Source organism: Aethalodelphis obliquidens, unplaced genomic scaffold, assembly GCF_003676395.1.
Source record: "Aethalodelphis obliquidens isolate GAN/ISIS:26980383/991018 unplaced genomic scaffold, ASM367639v1 scaffold113, whole genome shotgun sequence".
NCBI classification, from domain to species: Eukaryota; Metazoa; Chordata; class Mammalia; order Artiodactyla; family Delphinidae; genus Aethalodelphis; species Aethalodelphis obliquidens.
In genome coordinates this window covers 496,683-516,958 of record NW_020838057.1, presented here as the reverse complement: position 1 = coordinate 516,958, position 20,276 = coordinate 496,683, and the positions used below count along the sequence as shown (strand labels likewise).

The following is a 20,276-nucleotide window of genomic DNA, read 5'->3' as shown; positions in this document are numbered from 1 at the left end:
AATAAATAAATCTTAAAAAAAAATTAATGACCTAAGCTTCTACCTCAAGAAGCCAGGGAAAAGGAAAGCAAATTAAACCAAGAAAAAGGAACAAAATAGTCAAGTGGGGAAACCAACAGAACAAAGGTAAAAAAAATACCATCATGACAATACATGCATGTAGAGTATTTGATAAAATATAATGCCCACTCATGATAAAAACTCAGCAAACTAGGAATAGAGTGTCCTCAATCAGATTGCCCTCAATCAAATAAAGGGCATCAGATCACATTTAATGGTGAAATATTGAATGCTATTTCTTGGTTTCATGAGCAAGGCAAGTATGTCCATTCTCACTTTTATTCACGATTGTACTGGATAATCTAAAGCAACAGATATCATATAACAATGGCTGTCACCTCTGGGGGTACTAACTGGAGAGGGACATAAAGGAAATATATCGGGAGATGAAAATATTCTATGTGTGGATTAGAGTATGGGTTACATAAATATACAGTTCTAAAACTTTACTGGACTGTACTCTTAAGGACAGCATGTCTCACTGTTAAGTACTAGAGATCCTAGTCAGTATAGTTAACATTAAATAAGGGAAACATAAAGGCTGGAAAGGAAGAAGTAAAGCAATTTTTTTTTTTTGTATATGACATGATTGTGTAAGAAATCCAAGGAAACTAACAAATTTCTAGAACATGTAAGTGATTTTAGCAAGTTCACAGTGATGAAATAAAATTTATATTTTAAGGCAGGACAAGAAAAAATTAAACATAAAATTATCTGTGTTTGTTTGGGCCTTCTCCCTCCCTCCCTAATGTGCAGCGTGAATCTGCATTACACATTAACCAGAGCTCCTCAAAGATGGGAGTGCCTGCTTGACGGTAAAGATCAATTTTTTTCCCTTTCTTCTGACTCTAGAAACGTAACTTCTTAAAAGAACAGCATTCTTGGGACTTCCCTGGCGGTCCAGTGGTTAAGACCCCACACTTCAAATGCAGGAGGCGCAGGTTCGATCTCTGGTTGGGGAACTAGGGTCTCACATGTCGCGCAGCGCGGCAAAGAAAAAAAAAGAACAGCATTCTTTCCCAACTCTGTAGGGGTCATAGTGACTTGCTGCTCACTTTGTACGTGCTTACCTGGACTATCTTTGGAGAACTTTATACAAAATATAAGCATTTTGATGTACCGCCCTCCTACTCTCAATAGGAGGACTCCCACCACTGTCAGGATTCATGCCTAAATGAATGATTATTCAAGAAATAACAAAAAACAATACTATTATCCTACCCACACTCATAACTACCACAGCACTGCTCAACCTGTACTTCTACATACAACTCACGTACTCCACAGCACTGACCTTATTCCCCTCTACAAACAACATGAAGATAAAATGACAATTTAACTCTACAAAACAAATAATCCTTTTACCAACCATAATCGCAGTATCCACAATACTTCTACCTCTCACACCAATACTGTCAATCCTAGAGTAGGAATTTAGGTTAAACCAGACCAGGAGCCTTCAAAGCCCTAAGCAAGTACAATTTACTTAATTCCTGCCTAATAAGGATTGTAAGACTGTATCTTACATCAATTGAATGCAAATCAAACACTTTAATTAAGCTAAATCCTCACTAGATGGGAGGGTACATCTCCCATGAACTTTTAGTTAACAGCTAAATACCCTAATCAACTGGCTTCAATCTACTTCTCCAGCCACGAGAAAAAAAAGGTGGGAGAAATCCCGGCAGGGTTGAAGTTTCTTCCTTTAATTTGCAATTCAAAATGATCAATTCACCACGGGACTTAGCAAAAAGAGGACTTAACCTCTGTCTTTAGATTTACAGTCTAATGCCTGCTCGGCCATTTTACCTATATTCATAAATTGCTGATTATTCTCAACCAACCACAAAGACATTGGTACTTTATACTTACTATTTGACTCTTGATCCGGAATGGTGGGCACTAGTCTAAGCTTATTAATTCGCACTTAACTAGGCCAACCCAGAACACTGTTCGGAGATGACCAAATTTACAACGTGGTAGTAACGGCCCACGCATTTGTAATAATTTTCTTTACAGTTATACCCATTATAATTGGCGGGTTTGGAAACTGGCTAGTACCCCTAATAATTGGGGCGACCAATACGGCTTTTCCCCGTATAAACAATATGAGTTTCTGATTACTCCCTCCTTCTTTCCTATTGTTACTAGCATCATTAATAGTTGAAGCCGGTGCGGGTACAGGTTGAATTGTATATCCACCCTTAGCTGGAAACTTAGCATACGCAGGAGCTTCAGTTGACCTTACTATTTTTTCTCTACATTTAGCTGGTGTATTCTCAATTCTTGGGGCTGTTAATTTTTTTTTGTTTGTTTTTTGCAGTACGCGGGCCTCTCACCGCTGCAGCCTCTCCCGTTGCGGAGCACAGGCTCCAGACACGCAGGCCCAGTGGCCATGGCCCACGGGCCCAGCCACTCCACGGCATGTGGGATCTTCCCGGACTGGGGCACGAACCCGTGTCCCCTGCATCGGCAGGGGGACTCTCAACCACTGCGCCACCAGGGAAGCCCGGGGCTATTAATTTTATCACTACTATCATCAACATAAAACCATCCGCTATAACCCAGTACCAAACACCACTATTCGTATGATCAGTACTAATCACAGCAGTATTGCTTCTACTATCCTTACCTGTCCTAGCAGCCAGAATCACCATGCTATTAACTGATCGAAACCTGAACACAACTTTCTTCGATCCTGCGGGAAGAGGAGACCCAACCTTATATCAACATCTATTTTGATTCTTTGGACACCCTGAAGTATACATTTTAATCCCACCTGGATTTGGAATGATCTCACACATTGTAACCTATTACTCAGGTAAAAAAGAGCCTCTCGGGTATATGAGTATGGTATGAGCTATAATATCAATCGGGTTCTTAGGGTTTATCATATGGGCCCATCAAATATTCACAGTAGGTATAGACGTTGATTCGCGAGCATACTTTACATCAGCCACTATAATTACTGCTATTCCTACAGGGGTAAAAGTATTTAGCTGACTGGCAACACTCCATGGAGGCAATATTAAATGGTGCCCGGACATGAGGTGAGCCTTAGGTTTCATCTTCCTTTTCACAGTCGGCGGACTAACAGGTACTGTCCTAGATAATTCATCATTAGACATTGTCCTTCATGATACCTACTATGTATTCACACACTTTCACTATGTGCTCTTAATGGGAGCTATTTCTGCTATCATAGGAGGATTTGTACACTGATTTCCACTACTCTCAGGATATACACTCAACATGAGCAAAAATTCACTTCGTGATCATATTCGTGGGTGTCAACATAACCTTCTTCCCACAACATTTTCTAGGCTTATCTGGCATGCCTCGATGGTACTCCGACTATCCAGACGCCTATACAACATGAAATACTATTTCATCAATAGGCTTATTCATCTCATTAACAGCGGTCATACTGATAGTCTTCATTATCTGAGAAGTATTCACATCCAAAGGAGAAGTATTAACAGTAGAACTTACAAATTAGAGTGGTTAAATGGATGTCCTCCACCATACCATACATTTGAATAGCCAACTTACGTTAATCTAAAGTAGCCAAGAAAGGAAGGAATCGAACCCTCTTTTATTGGTTTCAGGCCAACATCATAGCCGCTATGTCTTTCTTCATGAACGAGGTATTAGTAAAATTTTACATAACTTTGTCGAAGTTAAGTCACAAGTGAAAATCTTGTATACTCTATGGCATATCCCTTCCAACTAGGTTTTCAAGACGTAACATCACGCATGATAGAACAACTGCTACATTTTCAAGACCACACACTGATAACTGTTTTTCCTAATTAGCTCCTTAGTTCTCTATATTATTATGCTATAATACTTACAACTAAGTATTCTATATAATACTTATATTACTTATAAGTATTATATAGAATACTTATAAGTAATACTTATATTACTTATAAGTATTATAATACTTATATTACTTATAAGTAATACTTATATTACTTATAAGTATTCTATATAATACTTATATTACTTATAAGTATAATACTTATATTATATTCTATATAATACATCTATATAATACTTACAACTAAGCTAACACATACTAGCACAACAGATGCACAAGAAGTAGAAGCTATCTGGACTATCCTACCGGCTATTATCTTAATCTTAATTGCCTTGCCATCATTACGAATCCTTTATATAATAGATGAAATCAACAATCCATCTCTTACTGTAAAACCTATAGGCCACCAATGATACTGAAGCTATGAATATACAGACCACGAAGACCTAAATTTTGATTCCTATATAATCCCAACACTAGACCTAAAACCAGGAGAGCTACGACTGCTAGAAGTAGATAACTGAGTAGTTTTACCTATAGAGATAACAATCCAAATACTAATCTCCTTCGAAGACGTATTACACTCATGCGGTACCCTCCTTAGGCCTAAAGACAGACGCAATCCCAGGGCACCTAAACCAAACAACCCTAATATCAACACGACCAGGCTTGTATTACGGACAGTGTTCAGAGATCTATGGGTCTAACCATAGCTTCATGCCAACTGTCCTTGAGCTAGTGCCCCTAAAATACTTTGAAAAATGATCCACGTCTATGCTATAAACTCATTAAGAAGCTAGATTATTGTTAACCTTTTAAATTAAAGACTGAAAGCTAAAGTTCTCCTTGATAGCATGACACAACTAGATATATCAACATGATTTACTACTATTTCATCTATATTTCTAACATTATTTATATTTCAACTAAAAATCTCAAAACACATCTACTACCCCAACCCAAAATCAGCACTCACTAAAGTGCAAAAACAACCTGCCCCTTGAGAAACAGTATGAACGAAAATCTATTTGCCCCTTTCATAACCCCAATAATAGGCCTCCCTGTAGTCGTTCTAATCATTATATTCCCAAGTACTTTATTTCCAACATCAAAAGGACTAATTAATAATTGCATAATTTCCCTTCAACAATGACTAATTCAACTCACATGAAAACAAATAATAGGTATCCATAATCATAAAGGACAAATCTGATCACTAATACTAATATCACTCATTCTAGTTATTGGCTCAACCAATCTCCTTGGACTATTACCCCACTAATTTACCCCCACCACACAGCTCTCAATGAATGTGGGAATGGCCATCCCCCTATGAGCCAGTGCCATCATTACAGGTTTCCTTAATAAAACACAAGCATCCCTAGACCACTTCTTATCACAAGGCACACCCACCCTCCTTATCCCTATGCTAGAAATTATCGAAACTATCAGCCTATTATTCATCCAACCAGTAGCACTGGCTGTATGACTAACAGCCAATATTACAGCAGGCCACTTACTAATACATCTAATCGAAGAGACAACCCTAGTGCTAATAAGCACCAGCACATTCACGGCTCTCATTACATTTATCATTCTCGCCCTACTCCCCATCCTCAAATTCGCTGTTGCTATAATTCCAGCCTATGTATTCACCCTCTTAGTAAGCTTATACCTGCATAGCAACACATAGTGACCCACCAAACCCACACGTGTCACATAGTAAATCCTAGTCCTTGACCTCTCACAGGAGCTCTTTCAGCACTTCTCATAACATATGATTCCACTTCAACTCAATAGTTCTACTAATACTGGGCCTACTAACTAATATTCTAACAATATATCAATGATGACGAGACGTCATTCGAGAAAGCACTTTCCAAGGCCACCACACACCAACCGTCCAAAAGGGACTTTGAGACGGAACAATCTTATTTATCGTATCAGAAGTCCTATTTTTTACCAGCTTTTCTTGAGCCTTCTACCACTCAAGCCCCGCCCCTACCCCTGAATTAGGCAGGTGCTGGCTACCCCTTATGCATTCACCCCTGAAACCCCCTAGAAGTACCACTCCTCAACACTTCTGTGTTATTGGCCTCTGGCGTATCCATTACCTGAGCCCATCACAGCCTTATAGAAGGAAATCGTAAGCACATACTTCAAGCACTTCTTATTACAATCGCCCTCGGTGTTTATTTTACACTCCTACAAGCATCAGAGTATTACGAAGCCCCATTTACGATCTCAGATGGAGTCTACAGATCAACTTTCTTCATAGCCACAGGATTCAACGGACTACATGTAATTATTGGGTCTACTTTCCTTATTGTTTGTTTCCTACGCCAATTAAAATTCCACTTCACATCAAACCACCACTGCGGCTTCGAAGCTGCTGATTGATACTGACGTTCTGTAGACGTTGTATGACTCTTTATGTATCTGTCTATTGATGAGGCTCATAGTCCTTTTAGCATTAATTAGTACAACTGACTTCCAATCAGCTAGTTTCGGTACACCCCAATAAAGAACAATAAACCTAATACTGACCCTATTAACAAACACAATACTAGCCTCATTACTCGTACTTATCGCCTTCTGACTTCCTCAACTAAACACACAGAAAAAACAAGCCCCTAGGAATGCAGATTTGACCCTATAGGATCCGCCCGCCTACCCTTTTCCATAAAATTTTTCCTAGTAGCGATCACCTTCCTCCTTTTCGACCTAGACAACCTAAAAACAATACTTACCATAGCCCTACTTTTAATCTCATTATTACCAGTTAGCCTGGCCTATGAATGAACTCAAAGGTGATTGGAGCGAGCTGAATATGGTATTTAGTTGAAAATAAAACAAGTGATTTCGACTCATTAGATTATGGTTAAACTCGTAATTACCAAGTGTCCTTAGTACATATAAATATTATCATAGCTTTCACTATGTCCCTCATAGGGTCACTGTCCCACCTAATATTCTCACTACTATGCCCAGAGAGCATGATACTGTCACTATTTATCCCAGCAGCCCTGACAACCTTAAACTCACATTTCACCTTAGCCAGCATAATACCAATCACCTTACTGGTATTCGCGGCCTGCGAAGCAGCCCTCATATTAGCCTTATCGGTAATGGTATCAAACAAATATGGAACCGATTACATACAAAACCTCAATCTTCTCCAATGCTAAAATTTATCAGCCCCACAATCATACTAATACCCCTAACTTGGCTATCAAAATGTAGTATAGGGCTTCCCTGGTGGCGCAGTGGTTGAGAGTCCGCCTGCCGATGCAGGGGACACGAGTTCGTGCCCCGGTCCGGGAAGATCCCACATGCCGTGGAGCGGCTGGGCCTGTGAGCCATGGCCGCTGAGCCTGCGCGTCCGGAGCCTGTGCTCCGCAACGGGAGAGGCCACAACAGTGAGAGGCCCGCGTACGGGGGCGGGGGGAAGTAGTATAATCTGAATTAACTCCACAACCCTCAGTCTACTAATTAGTCTCACAAGCCTACTTCTTCTTAACCAATTCAACGACAATAGCCTCAACATCTCATTAACATTCTTCTCTGACTCCCTCTCCCCACCATCACTAATCCTAACAATATGACTCCTTCCCCTAATACTAATAGCCAGTCAATCTTACCTACTCAAAGAGCCACTAATCCAAAAAAAGCTATACATCACAATACTAATCATGTTACTAATACCAATCATTCCTAATCACAACATTCACCGCCACAGAACTATTTTCCATTATATTTGAAGCCACACTAGTTCCTACCCTCATTATCATTACCTGTTGACGTAACCAAACAGAGCAACTTAACACCGGACTCTATTTTTTATTCTACACACTAGTTGGGTCACTCCCATTACTAGTGGCACTAACATATATACAAAACATCATAGGCTCTCTAAATTTCCTAGTACTTCAATATTGAGCTCAACCACTATTCAACTCCTGATCCAACGTCTTTATATGATTGGCCTGCATGATAGCCTTTATAGTAAAAATACCCCTCTACGGCCTCCACCTTTGACTACCCAAATCACATGTAGAAGCTGCTATCGAAGGCTCTATAGTCCTTGCAGCCATACTACTAAAACTCAGGGGCTATGGCATACCACGGATCACATCAATACTCAACCCCCTAACAGAGTTCAGAGCATACCCTTTCCTTATGCTTTCCTTATGGGGAATAATCATAACCAGTTCTATTTGTCTATGTCAAACAGACCTAAAATCACTCATCGCCTACTCCTCAGTCAGCCACACGGCACTTGTTATCGCAGCTATCCTCATTCAAGCCCCTTGAAGCTACATAGGGGCTACCGCCCTAATAATTGCCCACAGCCTCACATCGTCTATATTATTTTGCCTAGCAAACTCAAATTATGAACGAATCCTAGCCGAACTATAATCCTAGCCCGAGGTCTACAAATTATCCTCCCACTAATCATCACTTGATGATTACTAGCAAGCCTAACAAACCTGGTCCTATCCCCTACTATTAATCTAATTGGAGAACTGTTCGTAGTTATATCAACTTTCTCATGATCAAACCTCACTATTATCCTAATAGGAACCAATATTGTAATTACAACCCTATACTCTATGTATATACTAATCACAACACAACGCGGCAAATGTACACACGACATCAGTAATATTACACCCTCCTTCACATGAGAAAACGCCCTTATAGCTCTCCATATCCTGCCACTTCTACTCCTGTCACTAAATCCTAAAATCATCTTGGGCCCCCTATACTGTAAATATAGTTTAAAAAAACACTAGATTGTGAATCTAGCAACAGAAGACTAAAACTTCTTATTTACCGAGAAACTACTGCAAGAACTGCTAATTCATGCCCCCATGACTAATAGTATGGCTTTTCCAAACTTTTAAAGGATGGTAGTTATCCATTGGTCTTAGGAACCAAAAGACTGGTGCAACTCCAAATAAAAGTAATAAACCTGTTCTCTTCTTTTGCCCTAATCACATTACTAGTACTAATTATTCCAATCATGATAACTAGTACAAACTCCTACAAAAGTGATAAATACCCATCATATGTAAAAAAATACCATCTCATGTGCTTTCATTACCCGTCTAATCCCAACAATAATATTCCTTCATACAGGCCAAGAAATAATCACTTCAAACTGACACTGAATCACTGTCCAAACCCTTAAATTGACACTCAGCTTCAGAATAGATTATTTCTCAATTATGTTTGTACCAGTGGCATTGTCTATCACATGATCCATCATAGAGTTCTCAATATGATACATACATTCAGATCCTTATGTCAACCAATTCTTCAAATACCTACTCTTCTTCCTCATTACTATACTAATCCTTGTTACAGCCAACAACCTCTTCCAACTTTTTATTGGGTGAGAGGGGGTAGGAATCATATCTTTCCTACTCATCGTGTGATGATATGGAAGAACAGACGCAAACACAGCTGCTCTCCAAGCAATCTTACATAACCACATCAGAGATATCGGATTCATTATATCAATAGCATGATTTCTGTCCAACTCAAAGGCATGAGACCTACAACAAAATTTTATACTCGACCTAAATTCTCTAAACCTCCCCCTCACAGGACTCGTACTAGCCGCAGCCGGAAAATCAGCCCAATTTGGACTTCACCCTTGACTCCCTTCAGCAATAGATGGTCCTACCCCAGTATCAGCCCTACTCCACTCAAGCACAATGGCCATAGCAGGAATTTTCCTGCTTATCCGATTTTACCCTTTAACAGAAAACAACATACTCATTCAAACAATAACATTATGCCTAGGAGCTCTTACCACCCTACTCACAGCTATATGCACTCTCACCCAAAACGACATTAAAAAAAATTATCGCTTTCTCTACCTCAAGCCAATTAGGTCTGATGATGGTAACAATCGGTATCAACCAACCCCATCGAGCATTCTTACATATTTGCACACATGCTTTTTTTAAAGCCATACTATTCATGTGCTCTGGATCCATTATCCACAACCTAAACAACGAGCAAAACATTCGAAAAATAGGAGGCCTATTCAAAACCCTGCCCTTCATTGCAACAGCGCTTATCACTGGGTGCCTGGCACTGACAGGAATGCCTTTTCTCACTGGTTTTTACTCTAAAGACCTAATCATCGAAACCACCACCACATCTTATACCAACGCCTGAGCCCTATTAATAACTCTAATTGCTACCTCCCTCACAGCCATCTCTAGCACTCGCATCATCTTCTTCACACTACTGGGACAACCCGCTTCTATACCTCAGCTCCTATCAATAAAAACAATCCCCTCCTAGTTAATTCTATCAAACACCTACTAACCGGAAGTATCTTTGCTGGATTCATCATCTCCAACAACATTCCCCCAACAACCATCCCCCTAATAACCACACCTTTGCACTTAAAACTAACTGCCCTCGTAGTAACAGCTCGGGTTTTGTACTAGCATTCGAAACCAACCTTAACGCACAAAACTCAAAATATACTTACCCTCAAATTCCTTTAAATTCTCTACTCTCCTAGGATATTTCCCTACCATCATACACGGCCTACCTCCCCATCTAAACCTATTAATGAGCCAAAAATTAGCAACCTCCCTCCTAGACTTAATCTGACTAGAAACTATCTTACCAAAGACTATAGCCTTCATTCAACTAAAATCCTCCACACTAATCTCAAACCAAAAAGACCTTATTAAACTATACTTTCTATCATTTCTCATCACCATCACCCTTAGTATACTCTTATTTAATTACCCCGAGTAATCTCCATAATAAGCACAACACCAATAAATAATGACCAACCAGTAACAATCACCAACCAAGTACCACAACTATATAATCCACAATCCCCACAGCCTCCTCACTAAGACACCTAGAGTCACCAGTATCAGAAATAACCTAATCCCCCAACCCATTAAACTTAAACACAATTTCCACATCCTCATCCTTCAAAATACAAAACACCAGTAAAAACTCTACTGTTAACCCTAAAAGAAATGCCCCCAATACAACCTTATTAGAAACCCAAACCTCAGGATATTGTTCAGCGGCTATAGCCGTTGTATAACCAAACACAACTAATATGGGGAATATTAGTATGTAATGTAATCATTGATATTACATAATACATATTATTGATCGAACATAGTACATTAAGTTAAATCAGTTTAAATCAACATGCTTGGAATCCCGTCCATTAGACCACGAGCTTAATCACCAGGCTGCGTGAAACCATCAACCCGCTCGGCAGGCGTCCCTCTTCTCGCGCCGGGCCCATAACTTGTGGGGGTTTCTACTGAACTTTATCAGACACCTGGTTCTTACTTCAGGGCCATCTCACCTAAAATCGCCCACTCTTTCCCCTTAAGTAAGACATCTCGATGGGTTAATGACTGATCAGCCCACGCTCACATATAACTGCGATTTCATATATTTGGTATTTTCTATTTTGGGGGGGGTGCAAAGTGCTTAGACTCAGCTATGACCTTAAAAGGTCTTAACACAGTCAAGCAAATTGTAGCTGGACCTGGAGTATTTATTAATTGGCAAGAGCAACCTGTGTTGTACAATCACTTAATGGTCACAGGACATAGCACTTTACTATTCCCCACCCCGGCTTAAAATATTTATCCATCACAATAAATCAACCTCAACCCCCTCCCTATCATACCAATGAGCTACTTAGATATTCACCACCCATATAGAGAGACATCCCCCTAGATTCGCCAGCCATCTTATCAAAAATTTAATACTAAATCTGACATAAGCCACATAATACAACCATACAAACACCAGCTATGTGCAACAAGTTAATGTAGCTTAAATATTTCCTAAAGCAAGACACTGAAAATGTCTAGATGGGCTCACTAGCCCCGTAAACATAACGGTTTGGTCCCAGCCTTTCTATTAGTTTTTAATAGAATTACACATGCAAGTATCCGCACTCCGGTGAGAATGCCCTCCAAATCACTAAGATTGAAAGGAGCAGGTATCAAGCATGCTATACCAGCAGCTCACAACACCTTGCTCAACCACACCCCCATGGGAGACAGCAGTGATAAAAATTAAGCCATAAATGGAAGTTTGACTAAGCCATATTAATCTGGTTTGGTAAATTTCGTGCCAGCCACCGCCGTCATATGATTGACCCAAATTAATAGAACTACGGCGTAAAGCGTGTTAAAGAACCATACAATATAAAGTTAAACCTTAATTAAGGTGTAAAAAACCATAATTAAAATAAAAATAAACTACTAAAGTGACTTTAACATATTCTGATCACACGATAGCTAAGACCCAAACTGGGATTAGATATCCCACTACGCTTAGCCCTAAACCCAAATAATCATAAGAACTAGACTATTCGCCAGAGTACTACTGGCAACAGCTTAAAACTCAAAGGACTTGCTGGTGCTTCACACCTCTCTAGAGGAGCCTGTTCTATAATCGATAAACCCCGATAAACCTCACCAACCCTTGCTACTCCAGTCTATATGCCTCCATCTTCAGCAAACCCTAAAAAGGAGCAGAAGTAAGCACAATTGTAACACCTAAGAACGTTAGGTCAAGGTGTAACCTATGGGGTGGGAAGAAATAGGCTACATTTTCTACACCAATAACACCCTTTACCCACACGAAAGTTTTTATGAAACCTAAAAACTAAAGGAGGATTTAGTAGTAAATTAAGAATAGAGCGCTTAATTGAATAAGGCCATGAAGCATGCACACACCGCTGGTCACCCTCCTCAAGTGCCATGACAAAGCCACAATTCATTAACACATGCATGGCCGCTGAGCCTGCGCGTCCGTAGCCTGTGCTCCGCAACGGGAGAGGCCCCAACAGTGAGAGGCCCGCGTACCGCAAAAAAAAAAAAAAAAAAAGAATCTGCCTGCCAACGCAGGGGACACGGGTTCGAGCCCTGGTCCGGGAAGATCCCACATGCTGCAGAGCAACTAAGCCCGTGCACCACAGCTACTGAGCCCACACACCGCAACTACTGAGACAGTGCTCTAGAGCTCGCAAGCCACAACTACTGAGCCCAAGTGCCACAACTACTGAAGCCCACGTGCCTAGAGCCTGTGCTCCACAACGAGAAGCCACCACAGTGAGAAGCCCGCGCATCGCAACGAAGAGTAGCCCCCGCTCACTGCAACTACAGAATGCCCACGTGCAGCAACAAAGACCCAGCACAGTCATAAATAAATAAATAAATAAATAAATAAAAATTTTTTTTTAAATGGAAAGAGGTAACAAAAGAAATTTGTGAGGTAATGTAAATGTCCTCAAGCCCAATTTGAATGATTACATATAGGTACACGTTTGTCAAAATTTTTCAATTGTACACTTAAAATTTGTGTATTTAACAAAGCACTGTTAGCAAAAATACATACAAAAAGGCCCACTGTCTTCAAAGTAACAATAATAAGACGGAGAGTTGACTTCTCAACAGAAACCATGGAATACAGAAAACAATAGCATGGTGTCTTTAAAGGGCTGAAAAAAAAAAAAAAAGAACTGCCAACTTAAAATTCTCTGCTTAAAGTATCTTTCCAAAATGAAGATGAAATAAAGACATTTTCAGGCAAACATAAAGTGGGGAAATTCTGTCACTCTAAAAGAAATGATAAAGGGAGCTCTTCAGACAAAAGGAAAATTATCCTAGGAGGAATTATGGAAATACCAAAGGGAGTGAAGAGTATACGAAAGGGTAGATATGAAGAAAAATATAAACATTGACTGTAAAGATCCTTTCTCACCTGGGCAGGAATCTTGGGAGAGTCCTCTGTCCATTATCCATGGCTCTACTCCGAGTTCTAGCTGGGCCACGATAGCTGGTTTGGAGATCCAAGACACTGTCCAAGTGAGAGATCAGGCCTTGAGGGCTTGGAAGAAGAGAAACTCTTCTAGGGTTCACTGACCCCACACTCCCAGCCAGGTCACACCCACTCTGCCAAGACCCCAGGCAGATGCAAGTGAACACAAGGCACAGCCTCACCCACAGTGACCAAGTGCCTAAAGGTCTCCAGCATCATGTTGTGGTACAGGGTCTTCTGGCCAGGGCCCAGCAGCCCCTACTCCTCCTGGGTGAAGTCCACAGCCACATCATCGAAGGTTAACTGCCCCTGAAATGTCACCGTCGTGTCTGCTTAGCTAAGACCCTGATCTCTGCAAAGCTCCCACAAGGGCTGGGAGCAGCATACATGAGAACGTGAGGATGGACTCAGGCGTACAGAGAGATGTCCTGAGAAGGTTCTGGCTTCGGAGGGATACTCAAGGTTCCCCGGGGGATCTGGGGGCCTCCATCAGCCATTTCAGAGGAGAGCCCCCATAATACTGAAATGTTTACCCCCTAAGAATCTCACGCATTTCTTGATAAACTAAGGATCCTCCACAAGATCAAAATGTACAGTCATCCTTCAGGATTCCTCTTCCTTTTTATATATCAGGCATAAAAAGATGATGTTATTAACTGCTGATAATAATGTTAACATTTGCCAAGAGTTCTCCAGGCTGAGCGCAATGCTAAGTCAGCACTTTCGCTAACGGAAATTCACTTAACCCTGGAAACAGTCTGAGAAAGTAGTTGCCACTTCCTGGAGTCTGTTTTGTTGTCCTTTCAAAGGAGGAGCCTGAGCTGAGAGAAGTGCACAAGTTTTGGAACACAGGTTACGTGGGCTTCATAAGAATTAACAGAGACATGCTCCCTCTTTTAGACAAATCATTCCAGACGATGGAAATACCAGAATCGTTTGTTCATTAAACGGGTGGTAGCTGAAGCCATTCGGGTCAGGAAGTTTCTTGCTGGGGGGCTTTGTGACTAGATCTTCACTGGCTCTAGGGCTTTATTGATACACTTAAGGACTGCAGGACAAGGCAGTTTTCTGCCTCTTCTGTTCATCCCTCCTCGGCCAGAACGACGGGCTGAGGGTCCGAAGTCGGGGGAGTTATGCCCCCTAGCCTGGGGTCCAGGCCTAGCCCATCAGGAGGGAGAGGAGAGGCCACTCACCGGGAGGCAGGCAGCCAAAAGCCCCGTGGCCGTCATCTCTTCCGACTCCGAGCTCTCGACCGAGTCAGAGCTGGGAAAGGCGAGTAACAAACCTCGACGGCGGTCAGGTCCGACCCGCAACGCCCACCCCGGAGTCTCTGCACACAGGGAGGGGCCAGGGCCACGGTTCTCGGGTCCCGTCAGCTCCCGACACCGTCCGCCCCAGGCCCCGGCCGGCCGGACCCCGCAGCTCTCCCGACGGTTACTCCGTCTCCAGACCGCGCCCTCCGGGGAAACTACCAAGACCAGGAGACCCGCGGCGCGGCTTGCCGACCAACACATGTGCGCCGCTGCCGGAGCCGTGTTCCTGAGCGCACAGAGAGTCAGACTACATTTACCAGAAGACCCTGTGGCGCGACCTACCGACCAACGCGAGAGAGCGACAGGGGAGCCCGGGACGTTGAGGCGCCGCTGCGCTGGAGCTTCTGGGAGTTGTATTCCTGCAGCCGACTCTGGACCAGGGCGTCCAGGGAGTCAGACTACATTTCCCAGAAGGCGTGGCGGCGCGGGGGAACCGCCCAATGGGTTTGCGGGGCCGGGCCTAGGCTGGGAATAGGGCCTTCGGGAATCAAAGTCCTGGCTCCCGGGCCAGGTCTAGGACGCACTGAGACCACTTTATCTCACTGTAACACACAGAAGCGACTATTGGGCGGGCATCCAGAGGGTCCGGGGAGTCTGAAGATGAGCGTTCTGGGCGTTCAGGGCGTTCTAGGAACTCATAATCACACTAACCTTGTCCGCCAGGCAGCGCGCGGGCACCTAGAGTGTCCTACTACATCTCCCAGGGGGCTTCGCGGTGCAGTGGGCGGGTCCAGTCTGCGACCTCTTGGCGCGAGGCATTCTGGAAGTTGTAGTCCATTGTCTCCAGGCCTCGTGAGGCCTCTGAGGACAGCCTGCCCTTCACCCCAGGTGTGGAAGATGCTATCTTCACAAATATACCTTCCTGGAGATGAAGTAAAAATAAATGTCACCTTACTTGTTTATTTGGTTTGTTGTTATTGGTTTTTTTTATATATATAAATTTATTTATTTATTTGGCTGCGTTGGGTCTTCGTTACTGTGTGTGGGCTTTCTCTAGTTGTGGAGAGCAGGAGCTACTCTTTGTTGCAGTGCGCAGGCTTCTCATTGCATTGGCTTCTCTTGTGGAGCACGGGCTCTAGGCACATGGGCTTCAGTAGCTGTGGCACGTGGGCTCAGTAGTTGTGGCTCATGGGCTCTAGAGCGCAGGCTCAGGAGTTGTGGCTCAAGGGCTTAGTTGCTCTGCGGCATGTGGGATCTTCCCAGACCAGGGCTTGAACTAGTGTCCCCTGCATTGGCAGGCGGATTCTTAACCACTGTGCCACCAGGGAAGCCCTGTGTTTTTTAAATAAGAGACAAAAATGTATTCATTTATTTTAACAAAGACATTTAAATATTATATCCTGTGCCTGGGTGTTTTTGTTTATTAGGTGGGTAATGAAGGCAAGCATCAGTCGTAGGTTGTTGGATAGTTCTTTCATAAAATGTCATTTTTCGGCTACATCACTCCACAGCCACAGTGGACTTGCCATGTAAGAAGAGGAGATTGGGACACAGACATGCACAGAGGGACGACCATGTGAGGACACAGGGAGAGGGTGGTCATCTGCAAGCCAAGGAGAGAGACCTCAGAAGGAATCAATGCTGTCGACATTTTGATCTTGAATGTCCAGCCGCCAGAACTGAGAAAATTAACGTCTGTTCTTTAAGCCACATTGTCTGTGGTATTTTGTTATGGCAGCCCTTGCCGACTAGGACAGCAACTCTCACCCATTCTGCCACCCCTTCCTTTGGAGATTAAATTGCTGTTCTGACCACAATGAGACAGCATCACACCCCACAAGTCAAAAGACCCAACAACCCAAAGGCTGTTGAGGATGGGTACGTTGGGAGGCATGATGTTACCCCCTAAAGCCACACACATCCTTTACACACTTTAAAGTGTCAAAAATAAGCACACTCATTAACATGACCCAAATCTATGTTACCCTACAATGCGTAGAAATATGAAGTCAAGGTAGAAATACAAAATCTAGGGAATTCCCTGGTGTCCAGTGGTTAGAACTCCACGCTTTCACTGCAGGGGGCCCAGGTTTGATCCCTGTTCAGGGAACTAAGATCCTGCAAACAGCATGGTGCGGCAAGAAAGAAAAAAAAAAAAAAAAACACCAAATCTATTCTTTGTGGCCAGACTTTCAGTATTCTGACTTACTTAGAAATTGTTCCAGTATCCAAAGATCGTTAAATAATTAAGAAATTAGCATGAGTCCAATCTCTTAATGTTAAGTGAGGTTCTTGGAAATTATCCTTCAGTTGATACCACATGGATCATAATTACTATTGATATAAAAATGTGTCAGAATGATAATTCAACTTAGTTGAACATGTTTTTTGTTTGTTTTGGCCGCACTGTGCTGCAGCATGTTGAACTTCCCTGACCAGGGATGGAACCCGTGCCCCTGGCAGTGGAAGCTCAGAGCCTTAACCACTAGACTACCAAGGAAGTCCCAGGTTACATTTTTTAAAAATCTTAAACATTATGTGAAACTAATAGTCATATATCTGATTAGATTCTAAAAGAAACAGAACACAGTTAAAATTAGCTCTTTCAGGACAAATACCGTATAATATTACTTATAGGTGGAATCTAAAATATGACACGAATGAACATATCTATGAAACAGAAACAGAGTCACAGACACAGAGAACGGACCTGGGTTACCAAGGGGTAGGGGGTGTGGGGGAAGGATCTCAGAGAGGCAGCAGTGAGTGGTGGCGTGAAGCAAGATCTTAATTCCCTGCCCAGGAATTGAACCTGGGGAGCCTGGATGAAAACCAGGAATCCTGGCCACTACACCCCATGGCTTTTGCCCCCAGTGAAAAGTGCATTTCTCACGGAGGCAAAAACTGTAAAAACAGGTACAGAGTTTATTATTAGAGACAGCACAACAACAGGTGGGAGAGCACACAGAGAAGCAGTTTGTTTCGTTAAGACAGAAGCAAGGCGGAGATGCACACCCGGAGAGAAAGGGTGTGGGCATCCTCCCTAATGAGGAGGAGACCAGTAAAGAGGCGGTTAAGTCATTCATATAGGGCAGTTCTTCCGGGTCTCTGTTTACCTCTGGTCAATTATCTGGTTTCTTTTTCCACACCTGCCCTGCCCTAGGACCCTCCCCAACATGCGTGCTCAACCTTTTTTTTTTTTTTTTCAGTACGCGGACCTCTCACTGTTGTGGCCTCTCCCGTTGCGGAGCACAGGCTCCGGACGCGCAGGCTCAGCGGCCATGGCTCACGGGCCCAGCCGCTCCGCGGCATGTGGGATCCTCCCGGACCGGGGCACAAACCCGCGTCCCCTGCACCGGCAGGCGGACTCTCAACCACTGCGCCACCAGGGAAGCCCGTGTGCTCAACTTTTTTAGAAGATGGATTACAGCCCAGAGGCCTATGGGACGGCCTTAGCATCACCTATTATGGGGTGGCGCCCCCTCCTTTTTGACCCCCAAGGAACCTTTCTGCGCATGTGCAATGTTTCCCTTGCTCCAAGGATGGGAAATGTATGACCTCTTGATCTTTTAACAGGGTTTAGTCCCACTCCCTCCCTGCCATAAGAATGTCCAATCTCCAATTATTTACCCTATTTCTGTTGCTGGTTTCTATATAGAGGTGCAGATCTCAAAATATAAACAGGAGTCTGGTCATAAATATGTAGTCCTAGAGGCCGTTTGTCTCTTGCTTCAGGAAATGTAAACAGGGGGCTGGTAGTGAATGTGCAACCTGGAGCCCATCTTCTTCTCACCCTAGTAAGTGTGAACAGGAGGCCAGTTGTAAATGTCTAGCCTGGAGCCCATCTATCTCCTGCCTCCAATGGACTGGGAGATTGGGATTAGCAGATGCAAACTATTATATAAAGGATGGATAAACAACAGTGTCCTACTGTATAGCAGAGGAAACTATATTCAGTATCCTGTGATAAACCATAATGGAAAAGAATACGAAAAAGAATATATATATATATATATATATATATATATATATATATATATATATATAACTGAGTCACCTTGCTATACAGCAGAAATTAATACAATATTGTAACTCAACTATACTTCAATAAAATTAAAAAAATAAAATTAGCTCTTTCAGAAGTGAGGGGAAAAAATTCTGTATTTTTTTGTTTATTTGTTTGTTTTTTTAACTGGGGCATGACAATTCAGCCCAAGCCCCAGGGGTTATTCTGGTAATTTTCTGAATCTCCTCTCTCTGGGCAGATTACACAAAGAATCGCCTTTTTACTACCTGTTGCTAAGAATGGTCTGAATATGCCAAGACCAGTTTGGCATTTTAACAGAAGGAAAACCAAATTCCAGACTTGTATTAATATAATATATGACAATAACAAATTCACAAGGCTCTCTCTCTCTTTTTTTTTTGTTTATGATATGAATGAAGTTTTATTATTGTGTTACCACCTGATCAATTTATTTTCAAACTGGATCATCATTTCAGTTGAGGCAATGCAGCTACAACCATCTATGTGCCTGTCTTAAGCAAGGATCAATTGTTTCTGCAACTTAGCAGCTTAAAAAACCACGGATTTTTTAGCTAACATCTTCTGTGGGTCAGGAGTGAGAGCATGGCTTACTTAACTGGGTCCTCTGCTCAGAGTCTCCCAAGGCGGCCAGCACGGAATCAGCCAGGGCTGGGCTCTCATCTGAGGTGTGGGCTCCACGTCCAGGATCATTGGTTGTTGGCAGAATTCAGTTGCTTGCAGTTGTAAGAGTGAGGTCCTGTTTTCTTGCTGGCTCTTGGTGGAGGGCCCCTCTCCACTCCTGGAGGCCACCTCAGATTCTTGTCACATGGCCTCCTACTCTCAAAATATGGCCGTTTCCAAGAAGAACCTACTGTACAGCACAGGGAGCTATACTCAAATTTTTATTTTATTTTATTTTATTTTATTTTATTTTATTTTATTTTATTTTATTTTATTTTGCGGTACGCGGGCCTGTCATTGTTGTGGCCTCTCCCGTTGCGGAGCACAGGCTCCAGACGCGCAGGCTCAGCGGCCATGGCTCACGGGCCCAGCCGCTCCGCTGCATGTGGGATATTCCCAGACCGGGGCACGAACCCGTGTCCCCTGCTTCGGCAGGCGGACTCTCAACCACTGCGCCACGAGGGAAGACCTCAAATTTTTGTAATAACCTATAAGGGAAAAAAATCTGAGAAAGAATATATATATAAATATATATATAATGGATCACTTTGCTGTACACCTGAGACTAACACAACACTGTAAATCAACTCTA

The 20,276-nt window shown here is 42.6% G+C and overlaps 1 protein-coding gene and 1 pseudogene across 2 annotated transcripts in view; one reads left to right on the top strand and one right to left on the bottom strand.

The window, feature by feature from the left end:
* ZNF606 (zinc finger protein 606) overlaps window positions 1-15,449 on the bottom strand; it is a 52,761-nt gene extending 37,312 nt beyond the window's left edge. Inside the window, 1 exon segment of the mRNA XM_027097372.1 lies at window positions 13,667-15,449. The gene's annotated coding sequence lies outside the window, so the exon portion shown is untranslated.
* On the top strand, window positions 6,867-12,389 carry LOC113615135 (NADH-ubiquinone oxidoreductase chain 5-like; annotated as a pseudogene). The gene is made up of 3 exons (XR_003430919.1): window positions 6,867-7,008; window positions 8,118-8,188; window positions 8,769-12,389. The product of XR_003430919.1 is annotated as an NADH-ubiquinone oxidoreductase chain 5-like (transcript).
* Window positions 15,450-20,276: the final 4,827 nt, after the last annotated feature.